The following is a 16,057-nucleotide window of genomic DNA, read 5'->3' as shown; positions in this document are numbered from 1 at the left end:
ATGCGTGCTACTCGTCGTGCCCACCGGAGAGCGCCTCAAGTACGTAGCCCAGATGCACTTTCCCCGGGAAAAATCAACAAACAATATGGCGAAGTACGAGGGATTGCTTGACGGTCTCAGGATCGCGGCAAACCTCGGAATCAAGAAGCTCATCATCAGGGGTGATTCGTAGCTCGTCGTCAAGCAAGTTAACAAAGATTACCAGAGCCCATTGATGGAGGCCTATGTGGATGAAGTGAGGAAGTTGGGGGAGCGCTTTGACGGTCTACAAGCGGAGCATGTTCCCCGAGCAGAGAACAGCATTCCTCATGACTTGTCAAAATGCGCTACCCTCAAGTTGCCTGTGGAACCAGGCACTTTTCTACTTCAATTAACTCAGCCATCCGTTGAGCCATCAGCAGGGCAGAACAAGAGAAGGAAGGCAGGCCCAAGCAAGTACTTTTCGACCGAGCTCCCAAGAGCTGCCGACAAGGACATTGCTGGGTGCCCCAAGCTTGCTAGAGAGCAGAAACCTCCGGCAGAGCCTCAAGCCCTGAGTGTAGAGGCGGCTGCCCTCACAGCCGAAGACTTAGTCCTTGCCGTCGAGCCCCAGGCTCCGGCATGGGCACAACACACCGTCCATTTCCTCCAAACAGGGGAACTCCCTAAGGAACAGGAAGAAGCAGAGAAAGTAGCCCGTCGGTCCAGCATGTACCAGTTTGTGGACGATGCCCTATACAGAACGAGACCGAACGGCGTGAAATTGAAATGCATTCCAAGGGAGGACGGACTGGAGCTGTTGGCAGAGATACATGGAGGCATATGTGGCTCCCACAAAGGGTCAAGAGCCCTTGCCGGCAAAGCGTTCCTGCAAGGTTTCCTCTGGCCCACCGCTCCCAGGATGCAACTGCACTACTAACCAAGTGTGAAGCGTGCTAGTTCCATTCAAAGAAGCTTCATCAACCAGCTCAAGCTCTTCAGAAAATCCCTCTTTCCTGGCCATTTTCGGTCTGGGAGCTCGACATACTGGGCCCCTTTCCCCGTGTTGTCGGGGGCTTTGAGTACTTGTACGTAGCGATCGACAAGTTCACAAAGTGGTCGGAAGTGGAGCCGATGAGAAAGGTGACGGCACAATCAGCCGTCAAGTTCTTCAAGGGGCTAGTCTACCATTTTGGTGTGCCCAATAGAGTCATCACCGACAACGGCACACAGTTCACGAGCCGCACCTTCATGCAGTATATTCAAGACCTCGGCGGCAAGGTTTGTTTTGCTTCTGTGGCTCATCCCAGAAGTAACGGCCAGGCTGAGAGGGCAAACACAGAGGTGTTGCGGGGCCTCAAGACCAGGACTTTCGACATGCTACAGAAGTGCCGAAGGCGCTGGATTGATGAGTTGCCAACGGTTCTTTGGTCGATCAGAACAACGCCAAATCGAGCCACTGGACAAACACCCTTTACCCTGGTATACGGGGCAGAAGTAGTTCTCCCCACGGAACTCATATACGGTTCACCTCGAGTGCTCGCTTATGATGAGCTTGAGCAAGAGCAGTTGCGCCAAGATGATGTGATGCTCCTTGAGGAAGATCGTCTTCGGGCTGCTGTGCGAGCTCCTCGCTACCAGCAAGCCTTGCGCTGCTACCATAGCCGCAAGGTTCATGCCCGAAGCCTTGAGGAAGGCGACCTTGTTCTTCGGCGAGTTCAATCCGCCAAGAATTCCAACAAGTTGACGCCAAAGTGGGAAGGCCCTTGCCGGGTAATACGAGTCACCAGGCCCGGCGTAGTCCGCCTGGAGACCAAAGATGGGATTCCAGTGAGCAACTCCTGGAACATCAAACATCTTCGCAAGTTTTACCCATAAGGCGCAGTTTCCGGGCCCCCCGGCAGACCACTTTTTGTACAAGCCTTGCCAGCAAGGCATGTAACCCTTTGTACAAAGCCAGGCTTAGACCCTGAGCAACAGATAAATAAATAAAGCGTTGGTGCCCTAGAAATTAGCATGAATGCTAGGTTGAGTCTCTCTCTGTGTTAGGGTTGATAGTGCTTGGCGGCGGCTAACCCCTAGCATAGAGGTTGAGTCATGCCTTTCTGTCTCTTCCAGTCCGTTCTTGGCTGGCAGGCTGCACAGGCATTTATGCGGAGCCGTTTGGAGGAAACAAGGCGGATCGACACCCACGACCCCGGCAAGCCGAGGTTGCCGGGGGCTGCGAATTCAGATAAGTTTTATTTTCCCCGCCATGCATTGCCTTATGAAACTTGAATGTACGAGACTTCGATCATTCCTATACCGCCGTGCTCCCTCTTTCCTATGCCTAAAATCTCTTTCAGTACGGAATCTGGTTGTAGTTGCGGTGGAAGGGAAACGAGCGAGGGGCCTGATCCCGCTTTGTCCCTACCTCCGCCAAGGGTGTGAGTGTGGTTGGGCTGTAAAGCGGGAGGACGGCAAGGCTTGTTGCCGGGCGACGTTGTTTGCTTGAAAAAAACAAGGACTCACTCCTTGGTGTGGGCCTCGCTCACGCACAAAAGGGCTCGGCAAACCCCCTTTTCATTAATACGTTGATCAAGCAAGTACAATTCATACAGAATGTGAACATGAGCAAGGGGTTACAAGGTCTAAATTTGACAAGTGCCCGCAGGCTTAAGATCTAAAAAAAGATAAGATGCCCGTAATCCCTTTCTTGTCCCTCTCCTCAGGAAGCGGATCAGGACAAACAGGAGGGCAAAAGGAGTGCATAGGCGAGGTACGAGCAGCAGAAGACACCAAGAGAAGGCTGGTGATGACGGTGCCGGGGAAGAAGCTGAAAGATGAGGCAGTGGGCCGGCAATACACGACGAAGGCGTCGGTGCCGTCGTACTCCGAGTTGACGGCCCACCACCAGCCTTCTTTGTCTTCTCCGGCCCTCCAGCGCCAGCCACCGGAAGCAGCGGCCCCAAGAAGTTCAAGGAGCCGGCTCGAGGAGCCGCCGCCAAGAACTGCCCCGCCCCCGGCAGATCGTCCTACCGGGGAGAAGGCCAGGTGCAGATGGTGCTCCTGCCAGCGACACCTAGGGACGGGGCATCCGACACCTAGTCGGACCCATCCGCGTCATCTTCCCCGCTGGTCCTCTCCCCGTCGCCGTCGCTCGAGGAGGAGCTCTCGCCGTCGGTCAAGCTCTCCGCGTAGCACCCTAGCCTGTGTCCCGAGCGCCCGAAGACCTTGACGGAGAGCGGGTCGCTCTCCACTAACTTGAAGCAGAGAATGTGCCCCTTCATCAAGCAGTGGGCGCTTGCGAAGGTTTTCCAACCCCGACGAAGGAGCATCACATGAGGGACGGGGAACCCTGTGTTCACCCACATGTCGCCGTTGCAACGCCCCTTCATGTGGAGCCTCAACCTCGGTGGCTTGTGGATCTCCAGCACCCTCGCGAACGCTTTGGGAAGGCAAAGGCGGCTACGCGGCAGCTCGCGCAGCAGCAGGATGAACTCCAGCGCCGTGTCCCCGACGTGGCCGCTCGACGAAGCAGGAGAAGACGGTGGAGGAGATGGTGACGGAGATGGCGATAACGCGGGTGTCCCCTTTCCACACCCGCCTCGGCCTCGACCGCCTCTGCCTCGACCGCCTCGCCGACCGCGGCCCTGTCCGGCACCCCCACCTCGAGCATGGCCTTCGCCTTGGGCGGCTGGCTCTTCCTTAACCGTCATGGCTCTCTGGCGGGAGGAGGACCTGGTCGCCTCCGCGGAAGAGCGGCCATGGCCACACCCTCTCGCCCTGGCGGTGGATGGAGAATGGAGACGAAGGGGAGACGCGAGGAGATGCCTCACCTCCTCCTCCTGAGTCCCCTTTTTATAGCTGAGCGGGGAAGGCTAAAGACTGGCTCTACGCCTCTGAAGATCCCGTTCAGGTCTAGCTCATTAAGTTGGCAACGAGCAAGGTCATCGACCGCCCTCCCCGCCCAATCAAAGGCGCGTAAGTATCGGCCATCGCGTGCCTTCCCATATCCCGTGCGTCTGTCACCTTCCCACGCCGTGCATGCAGCGTACGTGGCACAAGGGGCAGGCGTACTGGGAAACGTGGAATGACGGTTCCAAGGCAGAGAGAGTAAATGAGCAGCGGCCCTGCAGTTTTCCCTCTTTTATAGGGACACGCAAGCCACCTCTTTACTATTCACCACGGGATGACGCGAGCATGCTGCGGTCATTCCACGCACGACCCCCACGTCATGCATTCAACGCGGGTCGTGGGGAAGCGCAACTGGCGAAGGGATTACCACAGACAAAACTCTGCCACGCATGCCCGCGCACCGTTCTAGGCTTGGCCTAACAACGCTCTGCGATTATCTGTGGCCCAGGCCCGGGGGCTCCTGTCGGTGTACAAAAGTAGGGGCCTTCTGTACCCCTTTACTTGTGCACGGGCAGTTGTAGCCACACCTACGACCACGCTTGGCGGGGCAGAGGAAGCCAGATACAAGACTACCAAAGCTGCGCTGAGACCAGAGGCGCGAAGAGAGAAGTGGCAAGGTGGGTTTCCCCCGGCAAGAGCCTTGCCGGGGACGACCTACGCTGCCCTGGCAAGGGCCTTGCTGAGGCAACTTACCCAACACCAGCAAGACCGCCACCCTTGAGCCTAAGAGTTCCGACACCATCGACAACATTGCGACCAAGGCTCGGGAGGCGCCTACATGGTGGCATGCAGATCTTTGTGAAGACTGAAGGCCTGCAAGAGCAGATAAGAACCAGAAGACGAAGGCCCCCGGCAAGACCCTTGCCGGGGACGATCACAAGACCCCGGTAAGACCCTTGCCGGGGCCCCGGCAAGACCCTTGCCGGAGACATCTGCGGGGCCACAACCAGGCCCGCACTTACCAAGGTTTCGCTACCTCATGGCCATCCCAACGCAGCAGCCAGCCTGCCAACTAGGCACGCACCTACGTGGCAGCATGCAGCTTCTAGGCCAACCAAGCAAGCACCTGCGTGGTGGCATGCGGATCTTCATGAAGACCCTGCCACCGCACCAGCGCAGCAGCCAGCGTGGTGCTGCATGCCTCGTCAGCTTGGATGCGCGTCGAAGTGAGACGAGGCGGAGACAGATGAGACGAGCTTCCTTGCCATCCCCGGTAAAGCAAGAGGACACGTGGGCAGCCCATTAAATGTGTTTTGTCCCACGATATCAGGATAGACTTGTACACTGTACATACTTTCCGCCTCTTGTGTGCCACTGTGGCGACCCCTTTTCATATAAAAGGAGGCCCGAGGCGTACTGAGAAAGGATTCGGACTTTTTGGGCTAGGCATGCACTGCAGCTAGTTCAAGATCTCAAGAACACCAAATATACACCAAATCAGGACTAGGGTATTATGCATCGCTTGCGGCCCGAACCTGGATAAAAATTCCCCCGTGTTGATCTTCTAAACCCGCTCTTTCCACAGCCCCGCGCTCCAGCAACCGTAGTAGGGATTCCCTGTAATCCCATAGGTGTCGTTCTTGAATCCCGACAGGGTTATCCTGCATTTTTAAGTCTGCCACTCCGCCCAGGTAATCCTGGAATGACCCACCGTACTTTTGACAAGTCAATCTTATACAGACCCTGAACTTGTCAAAGTTAAAATGGTGATTGGTTATGTGAGGTCCGGCTTATAAGGTTTGTATGAAGGTTTAACTCAGTGGATGTGCGGCCCTTGAAAGCACTTGATTTTTTAGGTCTGGCCGCCTATGAAAGCCTTGATTTTTTGTTATTTGATTTGAACATTTTTTAAGGTTCCTCTCCTGTGACATATTAATACATGGTGAAAACCGATGAGGGCTATAATAAGTTGGCAGTGTGAACAAATATCATAGGGCACTTATGATTTGTTTGTGTACAGGAACTGGTTTTCAAACCGGATTATATTATTCAAATCCTGAATAGCTAACATGGCTGGATTTTTATTATGGTTATCAATAACCAGTATTATGACTGAGGTTTTCAAAGTCGCCTCAGTGCAATGGCTATTACTTTATCAATGGATACGATTTATTCTGCAATGGAAGGAATAGACCCGAGTCGCTGCAGGCATACGACCCGGCACTTGGGGGCTACATTATTCAAATCATGATTATACCAAATATGGAAGTCCCATGTCGCTGCAAGCATGCACCATGACACTTGGGGGCTAATGCAAGGTCATTTTTAACTCGCCTTATTGAAGACCCGACCCATCACATAGTGATGAGCCGGCCTTGGGGTCTACTGATTGCTCCTGTCAAAAATTCAAGGTACACACACTACTGCAGGATGCTGGTAACGTGACACTACGATCAGAGACCCTTCGACAAAACTGTGTGCGATGCCATAATCGCAAACGGTGGTGTAAAAAAACTGTCAAAAAAGGTGCAAAACATTTGCGATGGAGGATGCATCAAACACGGTTCAGATTTTAGTTGTGTGTGCGCTTCAGGCCACACGATTAACCCGTTCGAATTGTTTGCGATGAGGCAGAACAATAGAAACGGGCAGCCATATCAATGTATGTGCGATATACGGCATACAGTTCGCTCTGATGAACCGTTTGCTATTAGGGAGTGCAACATAAACGGTTAGCCAGATCAAGGTGTGTGTGATATAGGGCATACGGTTCACTCGAACGAACTGTTTTCGATTAGCGAACGCAACAGAAACGGTTCAACTTAACAAGATGTGTGTGATACGTGGCAAATAGCCAACTCGGATGAACTGTTTGTGATGAGAAATTACAACACAGACGGTTAATACAGTTAGTTCGTGTGCAATTCTGTGTGTACAAAAAACTTTGAAAAATGCAAACTAGTTGCTTGCGGTGGCTAGGAATATCGCACACGATGCGTCTGCGAGTACTCATGTGCGATGATTAGTAAGTTACACATACGTTTCCTTATGTTAACACTTGTGTGATAAATAACACGTGGCACCGGATACAGTATTCGGGTTGTGTGTGTGCTCCACTTAGTCTTCCCGCGCTCCAGCGAATGCTTCCCGCGCTCCACATGGATGAACTGTAAAATCCATGCATATTCCCTCACCGGTTTCCCGCCACCAGCTAACGGCTTGCTGCATATAACCCAGGCGGCAACGCACCGCCGCGACACTCTGCGAAGATCTAGTCCTCACCCATCTACCATTAGTTATTCCAAGCATGCTCGGCAACGACCAAAGCTTCGACGTCGACGCCTACCTGCGTTACATCTTCGGCAAGGAAAACGAGCCGGAGCAGGTCGGGGAGCAAGAGCTTCATCGGCCGGTGCAAGCACCATGGCCCATCGGCAGCGATATTGGCGTCACAGTCCTTGGGAGCACAATCGACATATTGCAGAGGAGGTGAGATGAGCAGTTTGCCATCCACCGTGCAAAAGATCCAGAGCTGCTCGGCGGCATGATCGACGACCCACCCGAAGAGCCGCCGTCACCAGTGCTCATCGAGAGCCTGATGCCCCACAAGGAATGGGCAGAGGACCTCTGCGAATCAGTCAAGATAAAGGCAGCCTATGGCTTCATCATTGCCCGCGGCGGCCGTGTCAACCTCGATCCCGATGAGGTGGTGGCCAGTCTCGAGCGCATCCTTGGCGGAGTTTACGTCCCCGATGAAGTAGAACATCCCCAACGTGATATCTTGAGGATGCAGGTGATCGACGGAATTTGCTACCAGGCCAGAGCCATGGAAATTGAGCGGTTCCGCGGAGTTGTCATGCGTGCGATTGCACGCTGTCAAGCTCTTCTGGAAGAGGCCCAGCAGCCCCAAGAGCCTCCCAACGCCAACAGCTCCGTAGGCGGAGGTGTGTCGGGACACTCGGAGTGAACGGGCGCAAGGGTGCTATGCTGATCATGGAGTCCGAGAATACCATCGTGGGAAGGCCGCCAGCTCAGCCTTTTAGCTTATATTTTATTATAATTGTATGCATATGTAGGTCATGAGTGTTCTGGGCCTTGCCGCATTTGGCATTTTAAATTATCCTGAATATGTAAGACAATTGTTAAGAATTATTAACAGTTGCCATCATAACTTTGCCTCAACGGCGAGCAGAGCGCGCGCAGGGACGCCAGAGCGGAGCGCGCCACGGCCGCCTCAACGGCGAGCAACCACGTGGTCAACCTTCCGCCATCAATAAATTTTGACCTTGTTTCTCGTCACATTGCTGATTACAACGCAATAAGTAATTGCAAATCTGTTCACACCTATCAAACTAATATGTGTTCACACTTAGCACCGGGCTATAAAAACTACCCACTCAAAAATTACTTCACAGTTCCTCTCCTCATCACCCACAAAACTAGTTTTCTCTGTCAAGTCGTTCCGCCATGACCAGTAGGAGGAGTTTAGGGTGGACATAAAACCAAGCAGCAAAGACCGAGCCTGCGGAAGCACTAGAGAGGTCCCGCTGCCGCAGCCGCAGCAGAGATGTCCCAGCGCGCTGCGGAGCCCTCGAACAAGCTCTCACGGGCACGCGAGGGCTCTCACAAGCGCATTCGCGGCGTCGGCCATCGAGATGAGCCGGCGTTCCTGAAGTCCTTCGCCGGCGACGACAACATTCTCGCTGGCGTCACTACGCAGCAGGAGCTGGTCGACGGCTTGATGAAGCTGCTCAAGATCAGCGATGCCTCGGTTGACAAGGCGACCGGCCTCGTCGAGCAACTCATGGATGACAATGCGAAGCTCCTCAAGTTGGTCGCCGAGAAGGAGGAGGAGGCCGCCGGCTGGAAGATGCTGCATGACTAGAGCAGTGCCTCGGAGATGACGCTGAAAGCAGTCGTCGTGGAACTGATGGGTGGCTTGAGGAAGCTCCGGATCAAGCGCGAGCAGGAGGTGGAGGAATCTGTGGCTGCTTTCAAGCAAAGTCGTGAGGAATTGAAGAAGGAGCTGGAGGATTTCACCGCCGGGCGATCCATCACCGAGTAGAGACAGTAGCGACCCAGATCGTTGTCTGCAATTTCCTCTTCTCTTGCCCCCGTGTCTTCCAGGCTTTGCCGCATGTGGCATTTTGAATTATCTGGAATATGTAAGACAATTATTATGTGCACCATTGTAAATTTGTCGTCGTATTATCCGTTGCCATTTTATTTGTGGTCGTATTATCTGTTGCCCTATGTGGCAATTTAAATTAGGGCGGAATACTAGTTGAAAACACGAACAAAGAAAATGCTGCCATGGGATCACAAGCAAACACCCTCCGTCCAGGTGCTTTAATTAACCCATTAATGGAGAAGTTGTGAGCGAGGCGGGCGGCGGCTGGTGCATGGAGGTCAAAGAGCTTGCTTCCCGGTGAGCATGGGCAGCCTTGCTACTCGCATGTGTCCCGTCGAGCCTGCGAGGTGGACAGGATGCACGCGTCCCGTCGAGCCTGCGCGGCGGACTGCTCGCACGCGTCCCGTCGAACCTGCATGGCGGACTTCTCGCGCTCGTCCCGTCTAATCAAACAGCTGCACACACGCCACTGAGTATGGTTAAATTTCGACACGGTAAATATAATACAACCGTTTGCGATATTAATGTGTCAGCTTTTTGTTTCAAAAAGGACTTCGTTGGCTACTATTGTGTGCGCCTCTTCTCAAACTGGACGATTTATTTTTACCACGGCATATATGTGCCATGTCATGAAACCATGCCAAGTTTCATGTTTTTTGGGTGACTTTTTCATTTACTGGGATTTAAAAACTGAGATTCTCATTGTTTCAGGACGACGACAAGTTTCTAATTCATTCTCATTCCTTCGCCCAAATTGGACAATTATATATACCATGTAGTGATACCATGCCAAGTTTCATGATTTCCTGGTGAGTTTTGGATTTACAGACATTTAAAAACCAAGATTCGCAATGTTTGTGGCCAGGCCAGGACGGCGAGATGGTTGAATTCATTCCCATTCATTCCATGGGACCTAAACATGCACCCCAAGCAAACATGTACTTTTTCTAGCCATTTTGGTGCACTGGAGCATGTATTTGTAGTTCGGATTTGAATGATGGACATTAAATGCCTAGAAAACTCAATTAATGAATAAAAAAGGTCAAACAAACCCTGGATAATTTCAAAGTTCAGCACGAATCTCCAATTGTTCCGTGTCGCGTGTAGAAGAAAATACGAGGCTAGAAGAGGGAGTGATTATCGTTTGGCCCACAAGAGGATACGTTTCCCTATCGAAACCACGAGGGTTCTTGCGACAGGCTCCGGTTTGTAAGAGGTTTGTAATAAAGCTTGGCCCAAATTGGCAATGTTTTTACCATGACATATATGTGCCATGACATGACACCTTGCCACCTTTGATGACTTTCTGGTGAGTTTAGGATTTATGGGGACTTAAAAACCGAGATTCGAAATGTTTGAGGAAGAGCCAGGACACCGGTACGGTTGTAATTCGTTCCCATTCCTGGCATGAGACCTAAACATGCACCCAAGGACAAATGTATAATTTTTCTCGCCATTTTGGTGAACCAGAGCATGTATTTGTAGTTCAGATTTGAATTATGGACATTAAATGCCTAGGAAACTCAATTAGTGTATAAAAAGGCCAAACGAACCCTGAATAAGTTTAAATTTCAGCACGGATATCCTGTGGTTCCATGTTGCCCGTGGAAGAAAATACAAGGCGAAAAGAGGCAGTGATTACATTTCGCCCACAAGGGGAACACATTTCCCTATCAGAACCACGAGGCTTCTTTGAGAGAAGCTCCAGTTTTTGTAAGAGGTTTGTAATAAAGCTTGGCCCAAATTGGACAGTGTTTTTACCACGACATATATGTGCCATGACGTGACACCATGCCACCTTTGATGATTTTCTGGTGAGTTTAGGATTTATGGGGACTTAAAAACCGAGATTCGAAATGTTTGAGTACGAGCCATGACACCAGTACGGTTGTAATTCGTTCCCATTCCTGGCATGGGACCTAAACATGCACCCAAGGACACATGTATAATTTTTCTAGCCATTTTGGTGAACTGGAGCATGTATTTGTAGTTCAGATTTGAATTATGGACATTAAATGCCTAGGAAACTCAATTAGTGTATAAAAAGGCCAAACGAACCCTGAATAAGTTTAAATTTCAGCACGGATATCCTGTCGTTCCATGTTGCCCGTAGAAGAAAATACAAGGTGAAAAGAGGCAGTGATTACGTTTCGCCCACAAGGTGGACACGTTTCCCTATCGGAACCACAAGGCTTCTTTGAGAGAAGCTTCGGTTTGTAAGAGGCTTGTAATAAAACTTGCGCCACAATGGACGAAAAAAACTTGCGCCACAACGGACGAAAAAAACTTGCGCCACGATGTCATGACACCATGGCAGGTTTCACGATTTTCAGCTTAGTTTTGGATTTACAAGGATTTAAAACCCGAGATTCCTCTCACGAAATGTTTTCAAATAGCACACGGTTAACTCACGAAAGCCGATATTCAATGAAAACTTCGTGGAAACCATATTTTAAAGTTTCATAAAAATCTGAAAAAAAATGTGGGATGTTAAGAAGGTGATGTTTTATTGCGACACAAAATTTCAAGATGAAAAACATTACGAGATGTGAGCTATGAAAAAGACAAATTCCGCCCTGAATAGTGACATTACTATTCGGCACTATTCAACACTAATTTTGTCTTTTTCATAGCTCACATCTCTTAATGTGTTTCAACTTGAAATTTTGTGTGCCAATAAAACATCATCCTCTTAACATCCCGCATTTTTTGAATATTTTTGAAACTTCAAAACATCTTTTCTCGTGGTTTTCACCGGTTTCCACCGAATGTTGGTTTCCGTATGATATCCCCCCCCCCCCGCTGCGCGTGCGATCTGAGTCCTGCGTTCTGACTAGCCAGAACCCAAACCCCACGGATCGTACGGGTGCACCATTGGATGCTCCCAGATCGAACGGCAACCCTGAGCCCTTTCAACAGCACATGCAGTACATGGGTAAGCACTGTGTGCATGCGTCGTGTAGCTCACGCTTCCTTCTCTACTAGGTTTTCATTCAAAACAGGCTACCGTTTCTCACCACTCCTCTCATCGGTTTCCCGCCTCTTCTCCCAGATATGCATGATGTAGATGTTCGTTTAATTCTTATAGTTCATCTCATCCAAAATCAATTAGTTTTGTAAAAAAACTATTTTAAGATTCATGGAATTGTGCATTGTAAAGGTAAAAACAAAAAGTGACAATTCATTTAGAAAAAAAAGGTTTGGGCAATTAAGATATGGAAGATTCTAGAGAACAAAGGAGAAGTGCTTGTGTTTTGAGGTTTGTGCATTATGCTTAAGTTCAACCATGGAGTCTTCTAGATTGTACATGTGGCAGAATCTGGTGGAATGTAGATGATATCCAACCACCAGTAGTGCTCGGATTTGCCATCTCTGTACCGTCGGATTGGCTTCATCCAACGAGCAACTTTCATAGATATTCGCACGCTATATATGTGTATAGATGTATAGATATATATGGATGTGTCCCATGCTAGACAAAATAAAGTTTGAGCGCATGGGTGGGATGACCCCCCCCCCCCCCCGCTGCCGCCTAGAAGTTGGGAAACTGACATCATAGGTATTGAACCAGGCTTGGACTCGGGTACGGTGTTGGGTTTGTAATGTACTTGGCGTGGCCCATCGAAGTTGTGCATTTGGGATTTAAACACATCATACACCATCGTACACATACATAGTTCCGGGCCGCATGCAGTGTATATGGGGTCTTCTGATCGACCACGTCTCCCTTGTGCGGTTTTTTGTGACGACACAGATATCTGTGGGCTCCCCGAGTGTATATATATCATCCCTTTGACCAATAATGAGGGGTATGTGTTGGCCATGAATGGATTCCTCCTAGTTCATGTTAGGGCCGGTCACCGTCAAATGTCGGTCAACCAAAGCTCGAGCTCATGTGTTGTCATGATTCCCACCCAGATGCTCGGATTGCTGGGTTCGACCTACATCAAACCCTGCGTATGTATCTCGTCCTTAACTACCTTGCCTTCATGGTTGTTGTCTGTATCGAGAGCTAGGCACCACATCTAAATTGTACATTATTCTATATTGAAAACACACATCACCCCTTCCCAACGTACATCATTTTGGGCCGCATGCAAGAGGTGCTGGTTTTGTGGCCCCTCTCGTGCGATGTTTATGATGGTTCAATCTATTGGCCCAAGCGGTTTATCGACAACAACAGCTGTCATTTGACCAAACGAAAGATTCATTGGTCCGTCTTATGGTAGGTCATGGCGACATGCATGTATGACCAAAGTATCGATCATTACATGCATCCGCCCCACTGACACGAAGTTTGAGGTGGTGGGCCAAGCATCCTAGCTAGGTACGGCATTATGTCATTATATATATCCTAGCTAGGTGGTTGTTAGGGTGCTTTCGGGTTTGCGAGGCATGTGCCACCAAAGTTATGCATTGTGTATTTAAAGTTTTAAACATCCCCAATATTTGTACATATATTTGGCCACTTCCAGGTGGTTCTTGACTTCTGGCCCCTCTCATCGATCTTCAATGACGCGCCCAACCGTGGGCCCGCGGGGTCAAAGTTGTGCATTGGAATTTTGAACATCACACACCACCCTTTTCACTCATATATATTTGGGCCACATGCTGGTGTGGCTGTCTTTTGACCCTCCCTAACATTATTTTTTGCTGCAAAGACTCTGATGATCCTCAACGGACACGGGGTATAATATCTAAACCGTGTGCGATACAAGTGCGATGTGAATCACCACGACCGCTCAAGCGCGAGCAAATTAAGGTGGAAGTACTGGCTCAACCGTGTGCGATGCAAGTGCGCTGAAATCACCACGACCGCACAAGCGCGAGAAAAGGGTGGAGGTACTAGCTCAACCGTGTGCAATGCAAGTGCGCTGAAATCACCACGACCGCGCAAGCGCGAGCAAAGGGTGGAGGTACTGGCTTAACCGTGTGCGATGCAAGTGCGCTGTGAAACCACCACCTGTGGAAGCTAAAGGCGGGTAAGTTTATTTGGAAATTAGGACGAACCGTGTGCGATAGACCAGCTAGCTAGAAATATAAAAAACAAACTACCCGCCTTGAGTGTTGCAAAAATCGGCGGATCCGCGCCACTTTTCCTTATTATCATACACGCATATTGTTATTGGACCGTGCGCGATCTTGGGCACTCCCGCCCCGCATCAATTCCTCTACCCAAATTTTAGTAGCCGTCGTACTTCAACCGTCACCCACACTCCTCCAGCACCGACCTTATAGTAAATTTTTAGCAGCCGAGGCATTTGAACCGTCGCCCTCCCTCGTTCACCACCATGTCCACCCACCATTACTAAAATTTTCAGTAGCCACAGCGTATCTTCAAACACCACCCCCCTCCACAGTCCCCCACCTGCCCCCTCCCCCCTTCGAACCCTAGCTCGCGGCCGCCACCGGCGCCGCCGCCAACCCTGCTGGTCTGCCCATTCCTCCTAGCTTACATAATAAAGTTCAGGTTATCCAGCGATTCCCATACCATCGCCCCACTCCCCTGAGTTTTTAAGCGGTGTCCCTCCCCGCCAGATCCACATCCCCTGCTCCAGAATGTCGCAGCCTAAGCTCGACCACATATCCCGGGGAGCCCGACGACCGCTCGGCCAAGAAGAGGTTTATCATGGCCTCTCCGGCGGACGTTGGCGAGGTGGCCGCCGTTCGCCCCGACCTATCGATCCCGAAGCAACACGTCGCCACGGAAGCCGGTGAAGACGTTGACTACGTTGCCATGCTGAAGGCTTCATGTCAGCGGGCTAGCGTATTACTGTATCTCAGTAAAGCTGGCTACGACATCAAGCTCGTCCACACCGACGGCTTCACGCGGGCAATGTCACAGGTTAAGTGGTCCATCCCCAACCCCTCTGGTTCAACCACCGTCGATCTCTTCAACGGCCGTGCCGCTGATCTTCTCCACCAAGCGGTCAAGGATTTGTGAGCTTTATACGCCATCGAGCCCATTTTGTCTCTTTTGAAGGACACGTTCTACGGCGGCGGCTTGGGATCCTCAATTGCCAAGTCAGATCTCATCGACCATGACCACGACCACGAGGAGGGCACCCACGAAGGTTCTTCCAAGGTGAAATAGCCCATCTGTGACATCAGAGAGTGCACCATGGGTTTGTGCTCTTCCAACTGGAAGGATCCCGTCCATGAAATGTGAGGCAACATTCTATCAGCAAATATTACCTTTTCTAGCTTGCCAACCCGTACCCTTTGTTGTAGTAGCATTTGCCGTGCGGTGATTTAACTGTGCCATGTTTAATTATTTCAGTTATGCAAAAATGTATTGTTCAATAGGTCTATGTGATGTTTAAGTATGAATTATCCACTTTAGTTTCACGAATGGCTATATTTGGTTGTTTATAGTGAGTAGATGCCTTGTTTATCTGTATTTCGTTGTTAGGTTGGTTGGAGTGAGCATTTTTTCAGTTATCGAGCTGATGCCTTGTTTATCTGTATTTGGTTCTTAGTTTGGTTGCAGTGAGTATTTGTCCAGTTATCAAGCAGATGTCTTGTTTATCTGTATTTGGTTGTTAGGTTGCTTTTTTAGCATTTGTCCAGTTATCAAGCAGATGCCTTGTTTATCTGTATTTGGTTGTTAGGTTGCTTTTTTAGCATTTGTCCAGTTATTAAGCAGATGCCTTGTTTATTTTTATCTGCTTGTTAGGTTGGTTGCAGTGAGCATTTGTCCAGTTTTCAAGCATATGCCCTGTTTATCTGTATTTGCTTGTTAGGTTGGTTGCAGTGAGACTCTGTCCAGTTTTCAATGGCTATATTTGGTTGTTATACTGGTCATTTATGCCTTGTTTATTTCAGTCATTCACAATGTGTGGTTCATTATGTGCAAGTCGGAACTGTGCCGCTCGACTACATCAATACCAGTTTGAACGGCTATATTTGGTTCCAGTTATTCCTGGTGTAGTTAACACATGCCCTTTATTTCAGTTTTACACATTTATCCAGTGTGATGTTTAAGCATTACCTACGTTCTATTCATTTTCAACAATACCAGTTTGAATTGCAATATTTGATGGCTGTTAAGCCTGCTGTCGGTAACATTGCCTTCCATTTTATATCTGCTTTAACAGCATGCTGAAACCAACACATTCAAGCTATCATTTG

Source organism: Triticum aestivum, chromosome 5D, assembly GCF_018294505.1.
Source record: "Triticum aestivum cultivar Chinese Spring chromosome 5D, IWGSC CS RefSeq v2.1, whole genome shotgun sequence".
Lineage (NCBI taxonomy): Eukaryota > Viridiplantae > Streptophyta > Magnoliopsida > Poales > Poaceae > Triticum > Triticum aestivum.
Note: the sequence above shows the minus strand (reverse complement) of the source record.